Raw genomic sequence first — 20785 nt, 5'->3', positions numbered from 1 at the left:
GGGAGAGGGAGGAGTTCCAGGCTTTGCAGGAAAATGTTTGCGAGTTTTATTTCTAATGGCCTCAGGGGCCAGTCAGAGGGGGATTCACCCATTTGAATCCATGCTTGTCTATAATTTAGAGAACCTGGGGGGAGATTTTCTCTTGCAGCCTAAAGTTCTCTTTGAGTTCTGACATCAGCAAGAGGCTAATTTTATCTGGGGAAACAAGCCCCTTATCCAAAGGAGGTAACAGCTGTGAGCAAAATTCCCCCAATGCTGGTCCTGTTGACTTACATTTCAAAGGAGAACTATTTCAACATGGAGTTGCACTTTCCCTGGAGCTGCTAATGCAATAAAATAGCTATAAGCTGCGAAAACTCTTTCAACATGGCGCATATTAAACCTTTCCGAGGTAGTGCTTTGATTTTTAATTTTACGCTCTTGGCAGGCAATCAGAGTCTTTAATAGTATGGAGGCCAGAGGGAGAATGTTTCAAAACAGTGAGGATTTTATTATCGTGCGCAATTAATGAATAATAATTAAAACCCAGAAATAGCTGGAAGAGAAGGGAAGAGGTGGCAGAGCGATTCTCTGGTTTCGGGCCTCTAATGAAACCTCCAGAAAGGAGAAATATGATATACAGTTTCATGCAGTTACATCTTCCACTTCCCCCCCCCGCCCCCACTGGAAGATCAGTAATTTAAGGAGAGGAAAAAAATGTCCATCACTTAAAAAGGAAAGGTCATTGGCTGATGCATTTGTTCAGTTTGATTTTCAGCATCTGCGGTGTAATTACACTTAAAATAATCTAATAATGATAACAACAGTGACGACAGTGGAGCACCTGCTCCTTGAATCGATTCCTAAGAGAGTGGGCAGCAGAGGTGGGGCTTGCCGGAGCCACCAGCGAGAACGGTTCAGTTGTTGAACAAACTCACTGCATGTGCCGCGCAAGCCCCAGCTGTCAGAGAGAGAGCCCGCGTGCGCACCTCTCCTGGACACACATCCCCTGGCCGCTGTCATTTCCAGGTCCAATTCTGTCGGCTCCTGGCCGTCAGGATCTCTCCTCTGTAGGTCTCAGTCCCACTGTTTCCTTTTTGACTCCGCTCTGGAAAACCCTGTCATCTGTCAAATGGCTGTTGATGGTTCAAACGCCGGCCTGCTGAGTGGGCCTGTCGCCGGCTGGCATTTGGGCTCACGGGCCACCGCTAAGCAGGCACCTCTGGGATGGTTGCCGCGCTCCTCCGCATCCCGGGAAACAGAACGGCGGGGCTTGCGGGCTTCGAGACCACAGACCGCGCAGGTGTTCATTTCCCCGCCACGTGGGCCGCTGAGCGCATGGGGGTCAGCTCACCTTTAAGCAGCCGTTAGCTCCCCCCACTGCTAAGCCGGGCGGTGCCAGAGCGGAGCAGGTGGAAGCCACGAGCGCTTGTGATGGCATTTTCCTGGCAGGAGGTAGCTCATTACTTAGGGCCTCCGTGCAGGACTGGGTTTTCGTGATTGATCTCTCAGGGGTGTTTCAGGAGGCCCGCCAGCATCACGGGGGCCAAATGGGGGGCTTCAAAATAAATAAATAGATGGATGAACGAATGGATAGGGGGAGGGGTGCTGTTGCTTGAGCGTGGTGACAGATGTTTTCCATTGTGTGCCATTGTACAAAGGCTCTTGGGATGTTTTCTTTGAAATTCAGCTGTGGGAGGACATAATGACAGCAGACGGTGGATTTGAGGTGCACAGGCCATGGGATTCTTAGAGGTCAGATGTGCTGTGCTCAGCTCAGACGGTAGGAGTGGGGGTGGAAGGGAAGAGGTAGATTCATTTTTCCTCTTTGTTGCCTCTACCCCCTGCCGCTCTAGTCCCGCCAAGCACTTTGCCTGATCAAAATGCCAAGAGCTGTCTTTACTGACTACTAACTGTACGCCAAGCCCTGTGCTGTGTGCTTTGTGTGCATTAGCTCATGGAAAACTTTGAGAAGGATGGTATTAGCCCAGTTGTTACAGATGGGAAAACTGAGCCTAGAGGGGTGAAGTCACTTGTATGAAGTCATGTAGTTAGAAAGCCAGGGGGGACTTCCCTGGCGGTCCAGTGGACGGGACTCCGCACTTTCACTGCCAGGGCCCTGGGTTCGATCCCTGGTTGGGGAACTAAGATCCCACAAGCCATGCCATGAAAGAAAGAAGGAAAGAAAGGAAAGGAAAAAAAGAAACCGAGGGTGCAACTGGATTTGGAACCTAGGTCTGGTGTAATGTTTAAACCAGTGTGCAGTCTCTATGCCAATTGGCTTCTCAGGCAGAGATGCAGCTTGCTCCTTGCAGCCTCCCTTCAGCAGGGGGAAGCTTCTGGTGCCCTGAATGCCAGCGGCCTTGAGCCTTCTCAGTGAGTTTAGATGCTCATCCCCAGTCAGAATCCCTGCAGCCCCATCCTACTGGGGCCCTGTCACCACTCTCTGCCAATGTACCCTCTGTTCTTGCTCTGCCACTGACACACTCAAGACAAGTGTGTTGGGTCCCAGTCCTGATGTCCTACTACCCTGACAGGAGGAGGGCCGTACCTCTCAGCCTGGTCTTGGAGGCACTTCCTTTGTGTCCTTGTTCTGGAGTGCCTGTCCAGAGTCACCTCTGGCGACACAAGCCAGATTGACCTTCCAGCTTTGTAATTTAGTGCAAGCCCTGCTTCCTTGTTCTACAACGCTGTGCCCCCCTTTCTTCTACTCTACCCTCATCTCTACCTGGTACCTGTCTGTTCACTCTTGAAGACTTGGTTTAAACATCCCTTGCCAGGAAAGTCTTTCCTGATTTTGCGAGACTCTGTTAGCAATTCTGTTATAACTCCCTGCATTCGTAGTAACAATCTGGCTACCTGCCTCCCCCATTCTCACTGGACTGTTGAATACATGGGAATACTTCACCCCTTTGGTCACAGACCCTCTGTCGGGTCCACACAGAGACTAAATGCCTATCTGCTCCTTGTGGTTTGTTCTTTTCTTTTGTTCAGTGCTAACTGGTCCAGAATGGACTTGGCTTCAATATCAAAGCTATCGAATCACCCAAGTGTTCTAGACATAGCCATCATGCAGGAACATTCTGGATCAATTAAGATAATGTTAACTGCTATAACAGACAACTCCAAAATGTATCAAGTATGATGGCTTGATAGAAGTTTATTTCTCACTCATGAAAACATCCAAAGTAGATGTTCCTGATGGTCAGGAGACATCCCCACGTGATGACTCACAAATCCAGAATCTTTCCCCCTTGGGGCTCTGCCATAGTCTGTAGTCAGTGCATAGCTCCCAGGGTTGCTGAGTTCATCTGAATCAGGATGGCAGAAGGGGGAAGGGTGTGGAGTACTAGGTGTGGGCAACTTCCAGGGCCAGTACTGGAGGGCATGCGGTCACTTCTGCCTTCATTCTGTTGCTGCCAGACCACATAGCCATGCCCGATCTCCAGGGAGGCTGAGAAATGTAGCTCCTTCTGGGCCAGTTGGCCAGTCTGTGCCACACTGTTTACTTCACCATAGCACAGTCTGCGGGATCTTGAAGCACCCAACTTCCTATGTTCTGAATCTGGGCAAAGCACCCTTTCTGAATTCACTTCAGGAGAACATGGTGCAGGAAAATCGGTCACTTCCAGCTCGCTCCACCAGTGGCTTCATCCCATGACTTTTCCTTTGTTGCAAGTAAAGGGCGGCAGAAGGACTGGCTTCTAGATTTATTGAGGCCTCTTTACTTGGCTGTCAAAGATTCCCAACCATGTCAAGGGGTGAAGATGGTTGGCCAAGTTGGCAGGTTGAGAGTAAAACTCAGGTAAAGCACTCTTTCCCATTGCTGTCTTCTGAAAACAAGTCTATCACTTGATTTAGTTTTTAACTTAAGTGACCAAGCCAAGTGTAAGTTTAGGTGAGAAATCAGGAAGCCCCAGAACACTGGGGAGAGACTAAGCCATTTACGTATCTCAGCTCGGTTCAGTTAAGCATCTCCATCCACCTCTTGGTTGTTATGACCAATTTCCTTTGATGAAATTGCCCTGAAAGCTGCTGGAAGACCTAGTGTACTGATTTGTAAAAACGGGAGCTTCCTTCAAGACATGGCTCAAAGCACCCCTCCTCCAAGAAAGGCTTTTATCTAATAAAGCCATTCTGCCGTCAGAACACTCAGGCTCCTTGTGGCCTCAGCACGTGAGACCTGAGTTATATAGTGTCAGTTATTGAAATTGAACTTGCATTTGTTCTAAGTGATGTCCTTCCTTGGGCATCTACAAGTAGCAAGTATATTTCTTTTCCTCAGGGGCAATTAGTGAAGTGTTTAATTTGAGGCATCACATTTATCTTGCTGAATCAACTGATGCCCCATGACCCAAACTGAGCTTCTCATCTACATACATGCTTACGTTGCAGAATTACCAGCCTGAAGGCACACAGAGTTTCATCTCCCTTTGCCCAGAAGCTTATCCTGCTCATGGTCGCTCTAGTGTCTATCTCCATCCACCCAATGTTGCAGGGCCCTGTATTGACTTTCCTAAATCACCATGGCCAAGCTCCAAGAAGCAAGAGCCAAACCTCCTCTTCACCTTCCTCAGCATTCCTTCCTTCCTAGAGTCAAATTACAGTTTGCTCTCCATCTTAGGAACTTCCCGTGAACCCAGGCATCTCTTTCCCTCTAGTTCCAGCTCCTTTGATCCCCCCACCAGTCTTGGTTGGTTTGTTCTTTGCTGACATGAGAGATGCATTTTTAATTTTCTGACCCTGTGGTTTTTTTCAGGTTCTGTTCTAATTAGTTCCTACAAGGAAATCGTTGCTTACTCCAAGGCATCAGGATGCTCTTCTATGCTTGCTTCTAAAAGCTATCTTTCGCACTTAGATCTGTAATTCTTCTGGAATTGATTTTCGTGTATGGTTTCAGGTTAGGCACAAGATTTATTTTTGCCGTTTGGAGATCCAATCGACCATGTATTGAAAAGTCCATTCTTTACTTGCTTCCCTGAAGTGTCACTTTGTTATATATCAGGTGACTATATATGTGTGTATCTGGATCCTCTGTTCGGTTTTGTTGGTGAGTTTATCTATTCCTGAGCTACTATCACATGGTCTTAAGTGTTATAATAGGTCATGATAGCTTGTAGTATAAGTCTTATCTTTGCTCCTCATCTTCAAGATTACGTTGGCTAATCTTAGCCCTTTGCATTTCTATATACATTTTAGAATCAGCTCGTAAATGTCTACAAAATACCTGCTGGGATTTTGATTGATTTTAAATTAATTTGGAGGGAATTTATATCTTTATAACATTGAATTTATTTATTTAGGTTTTCTTTAATTTCTCTCGTTAATGTTTTATAATTTTTAGTGTAGAGGTCTTGCTGATTTTTTTTAGATTTATTCCTAAGTATTGATTTTTTAAAATGCTATTGCAAATTATCCATTTAAAAATTGACTTTATGTCCAGGGACTTTGCAAAAATTCATTTATTAATTTGAGTAGTTTCTCTGTAGATGCTTTTGGATTTTCTGTATATAGTCATGTAGTCTGTGAATAAGAGTTTCATTTCTTCTTCAATCATTTTGTTTATTTTTCTTGTCTTGTTGCACTTGCTACCTGCTCCAGCTTTGTCACACTCCAAATAGATAACAAACATGTCTATAAAACTTTTTTTTTAAACTCCCCTATTGTGTGAGATTTTCTATGTGCTGCTGTATCCACCCAGAAAATCTTACCTACCTTCATTTTGCTTAGGTAAATCTCATGCCCATTTCATACTTCAGCTTAAACTCCTCCTTCAGGAAGATTTCATTGATTCCTCTGAGACCGGGTGTAGGGAGTGGGAATTGCCTATCATCTGAGGTAATTAAGAACAGCCCTTAGGACATAAGCTGAAATTGCTTATTTATGTGTTTGTCTCCTCTGTTGAACTTCAAAGGCAGAAACTCTCCCATGTTCATTACTATATCACCACCACTTAGCACAGGGCATGGTGTACCATAAGCACTGCATAAATGTTAGCCTATCATCATGCTTGTCCTTATCCTAATCCTTGTCTTCCTCCTCCGCATTCTCATCTAGATACTGAAGCATGGCCCTCATTCAGTATCAGGGTCCATTGAAGTTGTTGAGTTACTTGTCTTTTCCACTAGCCCATGATGTCCTCAAGGGTAAACATCTTATCTTTTATGCTTATATCCCTAGTGTTTCACACAGTGCCTGCCTCTTAATAGATACCTAACAAAGGCGTGAGAGAGTGAATTAGTGAATAAATAAATGAACTGGTGGGTGAGTGTTCTTGCTATATGAAACAGGTCCATACAGAATGACATGAGCAGCAACTTATGGTACCCATACTGCAAAATTATAAGCTGAAAGCCGAAACTGATGCCTTAGTTCAGTGTGAATTTTCCTTTGTCCAGAAGCTCCTCTTGCTCTCAATTCTTCTTGATCTCTCTTCACCCATCCAAAGTTGCAATGTCCAGGGTGGCTGTCTTAAATCATCATTTTAAGCTCCAAGAGCTCCAGAAAACCCAGGATAGATAATTTTCTTGCTCCAAGAATCAAGACTACTTATCTTAATTTTTAAAAAATCTTCTTTGGTGTTCTTTCCCCCCTAGAATTAAAGTCTGCTCTTTATCTTGGGACCTCTCCCTGAACCCATGCATCGCTTCCCTTCCTGGCTCTCCTCATTTTCCCCTCTACCCACCCCAGTCCTGTTGCTTTGCTGTTTCAAAACCTGAGAGGTGCCTTCTTAAGTTCTCAAATCATGGATTTAATCGCATCTGCAGGAACCTGGAAAGAGATTGGGAAAGACGTGTTTTTCATGACTTGTCATCAGGAGCTGTGATAGCTCAGCCATGATCTCACAACCCAGAGACCTGCACTGAAAGCAGGATGAAATTCTGCTCGGCAGTTCCCCAGAACACCTCTTCTCCAACAAGCAGGTGACTTTCCTTCCTTCAGCCTCACCTGGAGGCCTGCCCCTTCTTTCGTGTTATCTTCAACTTTCATGCCTTTCTCGAAGGCATCATTGCACATTTCCCTCCCATCTGGAAAGGATGGTCCGTCACACTGAGATGGCCCAGGTAGCAGGGCAGCTCCTGACAGAGTCTGCCTTATTGAAGAGTGGGCCTGAGGTGTGTTAATGCTAGCTGACTAGAGAATTGCAGGGAGGCGGCTAGGGCCAATTAACCGGTGAGATCAGGCCCTTGTAGATGCCAACTCTTGCTCCAGGCCTGGTAAGTCACTCACTGTAACTGCACTCCCCCGCTCCCCTCTCACTCCAAATAAACACATCTGCCCAGCCAGGGGGATCAGTTGCTTGCTTCTCCCTGAAGCAATATCTCTATTTAATTCAAAGCTTGCTTCTTAGAGGTTCATCTCTAAGCCATTGTTTTGACCTGGGCCAGGACTAGGGTAAGGCAAGTGAGGCAGCTAGGATGGAAAATTTAAGGAGGCGTTCACGCTCAGGTGCTGACTCTGCACTTGCCCGGCCCCAGGAGCCAGTGCCTCCTTAAATTTTGTGCCCTAGGCACCTCCCTTGTCTCATCCCAGTCCCAGCCTTGGTTTTGACCCAAATGTTTTAAGCAGGTGATCCTTCAACACAGATTAAATAATCATGGTGAGATTCACAGAAATTCAGAAAGCCCCCCTCCCCTCCAAAACCTTTTCCTGTGATCTTTCTACTGAACCGTGGTTTTTGTCGGTCCATGTCTGCCCCTCCCCTCCTTCTAGCCAGGTGAGAGCCGCTATTTGTTGAGAGTTTGGTATATGTTGGGTTCTGAGCTAGGTCTGCTCTCAATTTTCATTATCATTCTCCCAATAACCCTATGAGAATGTTGGTGTTATTCCAGTTTGCAGATGAGAAAATGGGCTAGAAGAGGTTGTTCTTTGCCCAGCTGGAAGGGGGCAGAGCCAGCCAGGATTTGGTCCAGATCTGCCCTACTCCCCAGCATTCTGTACTCATCGAGCTGTCCTTACACCCGAGAGGGCATCTGTCACCACACAGGGTGAAGCCTTTGAAGTTTTCAGTGGCAGGGATTTGAGCGTAGGGGAAGGCGAGGAGAGAGAGCACCCAGGGGCCCAAGGAAAGAGTGTAGAGAGGAGATTCTGGAGGCAAGGCCAACGGGAGGGAAGGTTGAAGCAGCTCCACCCTCCACTTCAGCCTGTTCATGGTGGACTTTAGTGTGGGCCAGAGAGGATGGGGCTGGACCAGGCTGAGCCTCCACAGGTTCCTGTGGCAGGGGGTAGCCTTCCCTATGCCAGGCACCCTGGTCTTCACCTCCTCTCTACCTGGCAGCATCCTTGCCCTATAATGGAGCCTGTCTAAGCGCTCTGATATTTGTAGCCAGGGCCTGGACCAGAGAATCAGGTGTCCCCGTGCCTTCGCTCAACGAAATGTCACTCTGCAGTCTCTCAATGCCCGTTCCTGTCCTCTCCTCCTGGATTTCCTTTTCCTCCTTTTCAACCAGCAAAATCCTACTTCTTCCCCAAGGCCCATTGGGAGTATCGCCTCTCTAAGAAACCCTCTTCAGCTTTTCACTTTCCCCCGGCCTTCTGCAGAATGAAATAGTTCCCTCTGGCCACGGGTCTTCATTCTTCCGGTTTTGTAGGCTCTCCTGTTGTAGGGTTGTCTGTCTCTGAATGCAAGTCAATTTCCGATCCCATACGAGCTCCTTGAGGGCAGACACCGGGCTTCTTCACTGCTTTTCTGCGGCGTTCCAATGCTACCATGCATCGTTCTAGGATTTCTTTTACTACCTTCCCAGAGAATATTCTGGTTTTCCCCATAAAGTTGTTTTAAAGAATCAAAGCACATAGGAGTATATAAAGGGGAAACTGAAGCTCCCTTCTCCTCTCCCAGGTCTGTTGCCCCGTGGTGTCCACTGTGGGACCTGATGCCTCTTCTTCCAGAGGTTTCTCTATACGAACACAAATGCACAGAAACACATCCATCCATAGACACACTTCTTTGATTTTTTTTTTTCCACTAGCACAAACTATGCATATGTTTTGTGGATTCCTTTTTTTCTACTTAACAGCGCAGTGTAATCTTGGGTCCTTTTCAGTGCATACAGAATTGTCTCATTTGTTTAACAGCTGTGGGTGGATGTACCATAATTATTAAGTATCTTCTGTTGCTGGATATTTGGGTTGTAAGAATTTTTTCTGGCAGCAGAATTCCTTGTACTAAAATATTTGCACGTTTGACTAAGTATTTTTATGGCTTAGAGTCCTAGAGATGGAGTTCCTGGGGAAAATAGTATGTGCTTTTGGATTTTGGAGGATATTACACAGTTGCCTCCAAGGGAGTTGAGCAGATTTTCCCTTTGAGCAGTGAATAGGAATGCCTCCACCCCATTTCCATACTGGAACCTTACCAATATTGTATATACCAATCTTTCAAACCGTTGTGAAGGGCAAAAATGAGATCTAATTGTGGTTCTGATTTACATTTTTTTTCATATGTTGGTAAGTTAATTATTTTTTGGTATATTTATTGCCATTAATTTTGCCTATTGCCGTCCTTTATCTACCTTTCTTTTGGACTGCTAATCTTTTTCTGTTGGGTTCTTTTATTTATTTATTTATTTACTGGGTTGTGTTGGGTCCTTATTGCTGCACGCGGGCTTTTCTCTAGTTGCAGCGAGCGGGGGCTTCTCATTGCGGTGGCTTCTCTTGTGCACGGGCTCTAGGCGCGCAGGCCTCAGTAGTTGTGGCTCACGGGCTCGGTAGTTGTGGCTCACGGGCTCGGTAGTTGTGGTGCACAGGCTTAGTTGCTCCGTGGCATGGGGAATCCTCCTGGACCAGGTATTGAACCTGTGTCCCCTGCATTGGCGGGCAGATTCTCAACCACTGCGCCACCAGGGAAGTTCCTTTCTGTTGATTTCTAAGACCTCTTTTTATATTGGGTAATTTTATATTCAGCATTTGTTTGTTATATGTACAGGAAATATTTCCCCCAGTTTATCTTTTCATTTGTTCATTGAGTTATTATTATTACTTTTTAAAAAAATTTTTTTTATTTTTTTAATGCTATTCTTGTCTGCTTACATTCTTTTTTTTTAATGTATGTATGTATATATGGCTGTGTTGGGTCTTCGTTTCTGTGCGAGGGCTTTCTCTAGTTGTGGCAAGCGGGGGCCACTCTTCATCGCGGTGCGCGGGCCTCTCACTATCGCGGCCTCTCGTTGCCGAGCAGAGGCTCCAGACGCGCAGGCTCAGTAATTGTGGCTCACGGGCCGAGTTGCTCCGCGGCATGTGGGATCTTCCCAGACGAGGGCTCGAACCCGCGTCCCCTGCATTGGCAGGCAGATTCTCAACCACTGCGCCACCAGGGAAGCCCCTATTATTACTTTTAATTAAAGCTTTTTAAATCCTTTCTAAAAGTTCAGGTTCTCTTTACTATAAAATATGAGTATAAGCTTTGAACTTCAACCTGAGTTCAAACCCAGGCCACACAGCTTTCTCTGTGTACGTGCCCAAGTTCCTTAACCTCTCTGAGCCTCGGGATCCTTATCTGTTCTTAGAAGTAACGTTGGGAATAAATCAGACAATGGCACTGAGTGAGCATTGACAAAAATGGATGGAATTAACAGAGAACCACCTCTGGAAGCCGGCAGTAGGCTCTTTCTGGTTTGATTCTGCCCCACGCCCCCTCTACTACCTACTGTGTTTCTTCTCTCAAACTCTCTTCCTTGGTCAGGGGTGGCGGTTGGTTCCCTTTAAATACGCCCTTCCTTTTCCCACCCTGGAAAAATCCAGGTGAGAAGACTCTGGCTGTCTCCTCCTTGATTGATCAGGAAAGTGGAAAAAGAAGGCATTCCTTAAATTAGATGTCTGTTCCCCTAGCTAGGCCGTCTGGCACCTGACAGAGGTCACCCTGGCATTCTCCCACTCACATCACTGAAACTTACTAAACTTCATCATTTCAGCCTTAGATCAATTTGCTGGATTCTCATTTCGTTTTCCAGTTGTTCATTCCCTCTTTCACACAGACTAGTAATTTCAGAGGTTGTATTATAATTTCAAGATGTTGCTTTAGAAGCATTACAAAACATTAAAGTACATTTAAGCCTTGAATTGTCACTTAAGATTATTGCAGGAAATGAGGGCTTTCTGGATCATAAATGTGACAATAGATTGAGAACACAGCCTCTATTATGGCTAAATGGGGACAAAGGGGAAAGAAGTGTTAAGTACACAGGCACTTCTTGGTGGGTGCTAAGGAACCCAGGGAAATGGAGGCTGCCGCTGGAGGATGGGGGCTAGCCTGGGTGGGAAACTTGCGAGGGGGATGCACCATCCCCAAGGCAGAGGCGCCCAGAGCACCCTCCCTACCTGAGAAGCATACTGGGCCCGCCGTGGGCTTTGGGGGCACAGACTCGGGGCCTGTCTGGGTTTTATGATCATCTGCCACCCCACTCCATCCTCCCCTATCTCTATTTCCTCTCTATCTTTAGGATCACCCTCTCCCGGCCTGGCAATGCCTTTAATATCCGGCTTCCCTTAACGCCAGGCTGTCTGCCCACGCCGCTGAGGTCCCCATGGAACTGCAGAAGGTGGGAGGGAGGTCAAGGGTGCCAACAGCCCCTGGACCAGTATGTGGGCGTTAAGGGGGCCCTGCCCCGCGTGTCTCTCTGCTTCGGGGCAGAGTCAGCTAAGAGCGCCCGCGGAGCTCCCGGGAGCCTGCAGGTGTTGCAACCAGAGGGGCATTCCGCATGGGCACAGCAGCTGCCCACCGGCAGGAGCGCCCCGTGCCGGCGGTGGCCGCGCTCTCCAGGTTCCCCTGGGGCCTGGTCCCACTTGCGTCTCTGCTGTGATAGGCTGGCTGCTGCACCCCAGCATGTACTTTCCCGGGGTGCTGGGTTTCTGATGCGGGTTCTGCAGCCCAGCAGACTTCCTTCTGAACTTGAGGCCAGCTCAGCCAGACAATAAGTCACTGCGGGGCACACACAGACCATCTCCTGCACGGGGCTCAGCACCTCCTTGCAACAGGACTGGGACACGTGTGTCCTCAGCGGCCAGCCGTGGCGGCAGCAGTTTCAGGCACTGGGCAGGACGGCCGAGGAAGCCAGTGAAAGAGTGGGCAAGCGCGAGCGTGTCTCTGCAGCAGGCTGCTTACGTGCTTGGTCGCAGTGAGACGGAGCGGGTCTCCAGGCCTCGGCGCCTCTGAGCTCTGTCCCAGCGGGGAAGGGGGAACTAACCTTCTTGCCTCCAGCGTCCAAGGGCTGAACCCTGTGGTGGCAACGTTAGCCCCATTTTGCAGATGAAGCACAGAGAGGTCAAGGAAGCAGGACAGAGGATGCGCAGGCCGGAGGGAGAAGAGCTCCGGGTGGGCCCCAGAGCTCTGTCACTGTAGGTGTCCCACATGCTCAGTCACCTGAACACCCAACAGCCTTCAGACCCCATCCCTTGCCCGAGCGAGACCAGGGGCTCTTAAGGACCCCTTGCGTGGCTGGTGCCTTTCCTGGTGGGTGGGGAGGGACGGGGCTCGCTCCTCTCCCCTCTGTGAACACAATCTATGGCTGCCTTGTCGTCCTGCAGTTCCCTTGGAATCCTTGCCCGCTGACCCCGCCACTCTGTCCGTAAGCTGTCCTGCTCCGCATCCTCAACCTGTACGTGGGCCAGAGTCCCATGGCCCTGGGCGGCACGGGGCCTGGGGCAGGCAGTGCCTGGCACCGGTGTGTTTCGACTAAGTGGCCGAATCGTGCCTTGTCATTTCAGCCCTGGTTCAGATGGGATGGCCCTTCACCCCTGCCATCAGCTGACTGTGTCCTGCCGTCTAGTTGAGTTCACATGTCCCTTTAGGGCAGGGGCCAGTTCTGCTCGCTCTAGACTCTACCATATAAGTGCAGTTCTGCTTAGAGAGAACATCAGGGGCCTTTGGCCAGGGCACTGCTCAGGGCCCTTCTGAGCCAGGCACAGCCTCGTTCTCGTCCTTAGAAACCCTTGAGCCCTTGGTGCCCGGGGGCCAGTTGCCCAGCTGGAGATTTCTCAGGAGTTTCCCAGGTGCTAGGGAGTAAGTGGCCTGCTGTCCTGTGCAGGAACCCCACCCCCCGAGATCACCTGTTCTCTCCTGAGCCCGGAGGCCCCAGCTCCCTACACAGCTGGTCCTGTGATGTTGGCAGTAGGGCCTCAGATGAGTAGGCCCTTTGGGTTGGAGGTTTTCCCAGGATGGGGTTTCCCAATGCTGTTTGGTTGGTGACACAGTCATGCGAGGGACATTCTAGGGAGGGGCGGGGCCTCTCCTCCCCCCCGTCCCCACTCCCCCTCCTCCCCCCTCACTTCATTGTATTTCCTGGGATGGTTAAGCTCAGAGCCACACTGTCTCCAGGCCTGCTGCAAACACCCGCCCTGCAGTGCCCACGCCTCACCTCTTGCGGGGGACCGTGTAGCTCAGAGCGCCTCGTTTTCCTGCTGGATGGGATCAGTTCCTCTGCACCAGACGGGGAAGGTGGCCCGGGTGGTGGCTGGTGCCCGCTTCTGCCTGGAATCTTCCCTGCCCACCCTCCATTGTCTCTTGGAAATAAGTTTGCTTCACTTGCCCACACCCAGACACTTCCCCTCAGCCCTTTTCTTTCTTTCTTTCTCTGTCACCAGTGGGTCCTATTTAACTCATCGAACCACAGCTTTTGCATTTTTGGTATGTCCACTCTCCAGGGAAACCTAGAAAGGCCTACTATGCATCTCTTCTGCTTCAGTGGTTTTCCTTTGGCCACAGCTCTCACCTGGCCTGAGCCCAGCCCCCAGAGCCCCTCTCTGAGCTGTCTCTGGAAACTTTCCAAGTTCCTGCCTCGTGTTCGGAGTTGGCCGGCTGAGAGCTGGTCCCTGAGCTCGGGTGAATTCCCTTAGCTCATTACCGAAGGGTCTTTCAAAAAGCAGGTTGACAGGGAAAGAAGGGTGTCATTGGCATGGCTGTAGATGTCCGTGACTTGGAGCTTACAGCTCCCTGCACCCGTGTCCACAGCTGTCAGTACCCAAGGTGTGAGCCGACCGGACGGAGATGGTCAGCCATACATTGCGACTTGTGATAAGCACGGCTTTATTTTGTTTTCTAATTGAGTCATTCAAAGGAGGCTGTTTCGCCGTCACCACTGCCAGCTCGCTTGTGAGACAGTCAGTGCCCGAGAGGTCTCTTATCACCTGCCGTCCCGGGCACATGACCCATCTACTCTAATACTTGCCAAGCTGCCATTTTGAGGTACAGATCGGGGCAGTTGGGGTGCTGCAGCAGAAGGGCGAGTATGGTGGAGGCAGAGAGACCCAGGATCCAACCCTGGCCCGGCCCGTCTAGCTCGCATCTTCGGACATGTCGATGTATTCTGTTTATTGTGTGGACTGAATGATACCCAGCTTCCAAGGTTACTGTGAGGACTGAATTCGTAGAGCTCCACACTGGGCCTTGGACAGGTCATAGCCTTTTGGCTCCCTCATCCTGAATAAGAAGGCGGCTTGTCTGTTTCCAGCCCTCCCGTGGGGTGCTGGGGGCCTGCGTTAGAGAGGCCCCATCACAGAGGTCAGGCTGGAGGTGGAAGGAAGATGCATAGAGGTGGCCGCAACTCCACCCAACTCTGCACGAGCTCTCTGGCCCCTCGGTTCTCCAGGAGGGCGGCGGGGAGGACTTCTGGCCTGGGCACGATACCAGCCAGGGTTCTTGGCCTTTCCCAATCCATAGGAATTGACTAGAGGCCAGACGAGAAATTCAGGCAAGGCTTTACGGGGGCCCCTGCTGCAGCAGGAGGGAGCGAGAACAAGTAACAGGTCCCCTTGCTCGCTTCCTGAAGGGGGGCGAGCTGGTTCCTTATATGCGGTGAGGGTAGGGGGTGTGTCCAGGGGTCGGGCCGGAGGGGGTGCTTAGGTGGTCTGCCCACCCCTCTGTGGTGTTGAGTGCATGGGGCACGTGCAGTACCCAATACCCGGGTTTTGCTCCTGCCTCTTCAGAAGCGGCAGTTGGGTTTTTTGGGTCTTTTTGTATCTTGTTGTCCATAATTTGCCCCAACCATCCATGCACACAGTTATTTTTAGTCCCATTTAGTTTCTTTGTATTTTGCTGCTGGAGGAGACGTTTGTGCTGGTGCAAGCACTGCAGCGAAGGGTCCCAGGTCCCAGCCTGTCTCAGGGACGGTCCTCGCAGAGCCTTGCCCAGCCATCCAGAGGGAGCCGGTGCCTGTTAGGCAGGCGAGAAAGCCTCAGCACAGAGTTTTAGTGACTTGCCTGAAGCCACACAGGTGGAAGAACCCAGCACCCTGGGTTCTCAATTCCAGACACTGCCAGGAAATCCTGAAGGGCGGCGAGTAAAGAAGAGACGACGGGAGAAGGGAGAGTTGGGGGTGGATCATGAGTGACAGTGAAGTGGTGTAGGCGCTGCTTCAAAAGGCAGGGATAAAGTACAGGCTTCTAAAGGATGCTCAACTATGCTCTCTGCATCTCCTCCTCAACCTGCCCTCCAAAGAGAGGAAGGCAATAAGGATTCCATGCACAAGCCCTGGTCTGGATATAGGGGTGCGGGTGCAGATTTAGTCATGGCTTTGCCACTCACTTGCTGTGTGAGTTTGAATGAGCTTCGTAACTTCTCTAGACCTTTCTTTCCTCATTTATAAAATGAGAAGGTTGGATGAGATGACCTCCCTTGGCTCTTCCAGCTCTAAAACCTTCTGTGATTATTCAAGCAAAAATCCCGGCGCTCTGACTGTTGCGATTGCTTTGAGATGGGAAACCAGCACAATTGCCTTAGGAAGGAGGCTTGTTCCTTTTTTCTTTAGCTGGGGAAGGCTCTGGAATGATGGAAAAGCCAGAAGCAGCCTGGCAGGTGATGCTGGGGTAGAGGACTCCTCTCCCCACCCTCCTTACCCTCTTCCTCTCCTCCACCCTCTTCCTCTCCTCCACCCATGGCAGCCCAAGCCTCTTCTACCTCCCAGCAAAGTGCTTCATTTGTATCTCAATGCCCAGCATAAAAGGAAGCCAAGAATATCTAGGGTGGCTGAGTCAGCTTCCTAGGGCCGCCATAGCAAAATACCACCAACTGTGTGACTTAAACAACAAAAATTTATTTTCTCATGGTTCTGGGGGCCAGAAGTCCAAGATCAAGAGGCCAGCGGGATTGGTTTCTTCTGAGACCTCTCTTCCTGGCTTACAGATGGCTGCCTTCTCACTGTGTCCTCACATGGTCATCCCTCTATCTGTGTTGTCTGTAGCCTGATTTCCTCTTATAAGGGTACCTGGTCACTGGATTAGGGCCCACTTTAATCACCCCATTTTAACTTAATTAACATTAAAGACTTTATCTACAAATACATACAGTCACGTTCTGAGGTACTGGGGTAGGGCTTCAATATATGAGGCCTGGTGCAAGCCAGGCCTTGCGAGGGGAACAATTCAGCCCATAACAGGAATGACATTTACTGTCCATGCTGGAATACTTTTAAAAAATATTTTTGCACTTTTTGTTGAAGTCTAACATGCATACTGAAAAGTACACATATTATGCGTTTACAGCTTGAACGCATTCGCATAACTAGATTAAGAAACAGAGCATCACCAGTACCCCCCCCCACCTCCCCTGTGCCCCCTTGTACTTATCCCCTAAGGGTAGCCATTATCCTGAATTCTAACACCATGCATTTGCTTTCCTGTTTTTTTGCTTTGTATACACAAAATCATATAACATGTAACCATTTGTGTCTGCCTTCTTCACTCAGCATTATGTTTGTGAGATGCAACCATATTGCAGGGTGTGGTTTATTCTGCAAATTCCCACTGCTATATGCAGTGTATAGCATCCCATTGTGCAGATATCCTATTTAGCTACACTTTCTACCACTGATGAGCTTTTGCGTAGTTTCCAGTTCGGGACCCTTCTAGAAAGGTTGCTGTGAACATTCTTGTCCGTGTCTTTAGGTGGACGTATCTTATGCATTTCTGTGGGCACGTAGCTGGGAGTGGATCTTCTGGGTCATCCGGCACACAGTTGTGCAGCTTTAGTGGAGACTGCCAGATGGTTTTCCGAAGTAGTTGTGCCAGCTGACGTCCCACCAGCAGTGTTTGAGCATTCCAGTTGCTCCATATCCTTGCCTACACATGTTTCCCGCCCCCCCCACCGTGTATTTTTATTTTAGCCATTCTGTTCAATATGTGGTTATATCTAACTGTGGTTTTAATTTGCATTTCCCTGAAGACTCATGATGTGGAACATCTTTGAATTTGTTTGTTGGCCATTTGGATAGTCTCTTTTGTGAAGTTCCTGCTCAAGTCGTTGGACCATTTTTTTTCCCGACCAGATCATCTGTCTTTATCTTGTTGTTTTGTAGGAATGCTTTCTCTCGGTCCATGATCTGCTTTAGGTTCGTTAAACTTATGACATTTTATGATCCTCTTAGTCCGACCTCTAAATCTATAAATGAAAAATCAGATTTTGAATAGTTAAGTGACATCCCCAAGGTCACACAGCTGGTGAGCGCAGCGCTGGGGCCAGAATCCAAGGCTGCAGTGCTTTCTCGGAAGGCACTGTGATAAGTACTCGATATTTTAATCCACCCACAAATAGCTTTGATTGTGTGCAAGGTCATTGCAAAGCATCGATTGCTGTTGAAATTGCACTGACTTGAAGTCAGAGACTCCGCCATTGATGGCATTGGGCTCCACATTGACCCTCTGTTTTCTCATTGGCCAAATAATAAGGCTCCACTGGATTATGTCCTCAATATCCCTTCCAACTCTAAATTCTACATCCAAAAGTACCTTGCATAAAGGAAGAGAAAGGGTAGCTGGTTTTTTTTGTAACAGGAAACAAGTAAATAAGCATAGATTTCCTATGAAAGGAAAGGATTGGATTGCTTTAGTCAATAAAGAGAAAAGAGAGAAATCAAGCTTTGAGTAGATAAAGTCCCAGTGGTATGAATGGTAGAAAGCAGCCACTAATCCTCTTATTCTCTTTTACTTCAGATGGGCAAAAGAAAATGTTTATTTACAGAGGGAGGGATTCAGTTTATACCTGAGAGACTGAGTGATGTTACCTTAGGAGAATGAAGAATTGCCTCTGCAGGTCACATTAAATTAAAGAGATTTATATAATTGGCATTGTTATGGTTGGAAGTAAGAGAAAACTGTATTCAAGTTGGCTTAAGGAAAAAAGAGAGAGAGAGAAAGAAAGAAAGTGAGAAAGGAAGGAAGGAATTAGTTCATATAATTGAAAAAGCCCATGGGTAGGTCTTATTTCAGGTCTGGTAGGGTCCAGTCTCAAACAGTGTCAGAAATCCTTTACTCTCTCTTACTATGTCTTTGCTTTGCTTTCCTTTGCATTGACATCAGTTTCAGGGAAGGCTCTCCCATGCTGGGGCAGTCATAGTCACAGGCTTGCAGATTTCTATTTTCTTGGTTGGGCAACACCAACAGAGTGTTTCTTTCCCAGTGGTTCCAGCAAACGTCCCAATACTGTGTCTGGTTGGCCTGACTGGGTCCCGTGTCCATCACTGAACCGGCCACTGTGACTCTGATTGCCCACTCCTTCAGCATCTATCTACTTTTGAGGTTGTAGAGTGGAGTCAACCCCCAACCTGAACCTCAGGGATTGTCAGGGATAGTGGTTCCCCAAAGGACTATCAGGGTGCTTTTACTGAGGAAGGGAGGATTAACAACTCTAGGTACGTACCAAAACTGAGAGCTACTTTACCACCTGTGATATTGTGATTTATAATAAGAAATATATATGTGGTCTTCATCCCCATTTCTGGCACAGAGCTTCTAAAACCTTTAAAGTTTCTCGGTGAGGAGAGCAATCAAGGTGTCTTTCGTTATGTTAATGAGGTGACTTTTGGAGGGACCTCTGGATGGGGCTAGTTGCTTGGAGAACCGACCAGTGATTAGGGGGCTAGAACTTTCAGCCCCACCCCAGATCTCCCGGGAGGGAAGGGAGGCAGACTGGAGACTGAGTTCAGTCATCAATGGCCAGTAATTTAATCAATCACAGCTATGTAAGGAAGCCTCCATAAAAAATCAAAATAAGGCGCCTGGAGCGCTTCCAGGTTGGTGAACACATGGAGATTTGGAGAGAGTGGTGCCCCAGAGAGAGCTTGGAAGCGCCACACTGTCTGCTCCCCATGCCTTGCCCTCTGCATCGTTTCCATCTGGCTGTTCTGAGTTATATCTTTTTATGATAAACCGGTAATCTAGTAAGTAAAATGTTTCTCTGAATTCTTTTAGTTGCTTTTTAGCAAATTAATCAAACCCAAGGGAGGGGTTGTTGGAACTTCAAATCTATAGCTGGTTGGTCGGAAGGCAACCTGGGCTTGCAACTGGCATCTGAAGTGGGGTCAGGGGAGTAGTTTTGTAGGATTGAGACCTTAGCCTGTGGGATCTGATGCTGTCTTCAGGTAAATAGTGTGAGAATTGCATGGAATTGTAGGACACCCTGCCACAATGTTAGTGCGACCCGAGTGCAGTGGTGTGCAGACTACTATGCTTGAAGCAAGGTGGTGGCAGAGATACTACTTTGTTTTTCCCCCCAAACCCAGGATTCTAGGAAACGGAGAGAAAGGGAAATAACATTTATTGAGTATCAATATGCCAAGTGTTGACATACAGTCTCATTTTATATTCCAATTGTTACTGAAGGCAAGTTCGCCTGCCCAGTGCACGGTGAGGCCAAACAATACCAAAACGTTGGAGTTTGGAGCAGAGAAAGGTTTATTGCAGGGCCGTGCGAGGAGAACAGGACGGGTGGCTCCTGCTCAAAAACCATGAACTCCCCGACGGGTTGCAGCAAAGCATTTTTAAAGGCAAGGTGAGGGAGGGGTGTCGTAGGGTAATGTGATCAGTTCAGTTCTCTGATTGGTTGATGGTGAGGTAACAGGGCAGATAACACGATCCATCCTTAGGCGCCAGAAGGTCTGGGGGCCACATGTTCGTGATCATCAAGTAGTTAATTTCTTCCATTAGGTGGTGGTTTTTAGCATCTGAAAAACTCAGGAAATAACGCATGAGATACTATTATCTGGGTACTTCAGAGAGGAGCTACAGCAGAGACTATGGGGGACGGAGTCTGTTCCAGGAAAGGCCCCATAGGGTCCTGCTCGGTTACACCATCATCCTATACGGAAGATATTAATTTCCCAATTTTGCTATCAGATTAAATGATAGCAAGAATGTGAAGTAACATGCTCCCTGGGGTCACACTGCTAGTCAGTGGAAGATCCCAGTTCCCAGCCCTGGGGTCCTGATCCTAAAACCACCCTCACTTACACAGGGCTGCCTTCTAAACCTGGGCTTCACTCATAAACATCAGTTGAAATAAAGAGCCTTGGCCGTGGGAAAGGAGAAAGGGGCCTGGCTTTGGTCTTTCTCTTTGCCTGGAGCTGGCCAGACACATGGCCTTGAATGAGTCTCCTGGGGGCTCTGGACCTCCCTTTCCTCATCTGTAGTATGGTGGGGTTGGACAAATCTGTAAGGTGCTCCAAAGCCAAGTGTGATCATCCGCGATCAGGTGAAGCGGGGCGCCTGGTGATGCCGGGTCTGGGCTAGGTGGACACATCCTAAGATGGCTCTCGAGTTATGCTTTGGGCTTCTGACGGTGCTCAGTCCCAAGATGCACCAGGCCAAGCTGATCCCCCCACGCCTCCCATCCTTCTGGTGCTTTGTTTCTCTTCCCCACCTTAGATGCATCTTGCAGCCTGTCCTCTCCCCACCCGACACCTGGACCTTACCCCTGCCAGTGGCTGCCCCCAGTAGAGGATTGTTCTGGGAAGCATTTATCCTTCGAGGAGTTCCAGGGTTTCCAGAGCTGATGCCCAGAGGCTTTTGCCGCCTTCTGCATCCCAGCCTGCCTTTCCTG

The 20785-nt window shown here is 48.6% G+C and overlaps 1 protein-coding gene and 1 pseudogene across 1 annotated transcript in view; one reads left to right on the top strand and one right to left on the bottom strand.

Annotated features, from left to right (window-relative positions):
• The window catches only part of LOC132368373 (large ribosomal subunit protein P1-like), an 86616-nt pseudogene extending 79620 nt beyond the window's left edge, over positions 1-6996 (bottom strand).
• The window catches only part of GPR39 (G protein-coupled receptor 39), a 235857-nt gene that overhangs the window by 198709 nt on the left and 16363 nt on the right, over positions 1-20785 (top strand). The gene's annotated exons all lie outside the window — the stretch shown is intronic.

The sequence above is a fragment of the Balaenoptera ricei genome, chromosome 7 (assembly GCF_028023285.1).
Source record: "Balaenoptera ricei isolate mBalRic1 chromosome 7, mBalRic1.hap2, whole genome shotgun sequence".
Taxonomy (NCBI): domain Eukaryota; kingdom Metazoa; phylum Chordata; class Mammalia; order Artiodactyla; family Balaenopteridae; genus Balaenoptera; species Balaenoptera ricei.
This window is presented reverse-complemented; position numbering and strand designations above follow the sequence as displayed.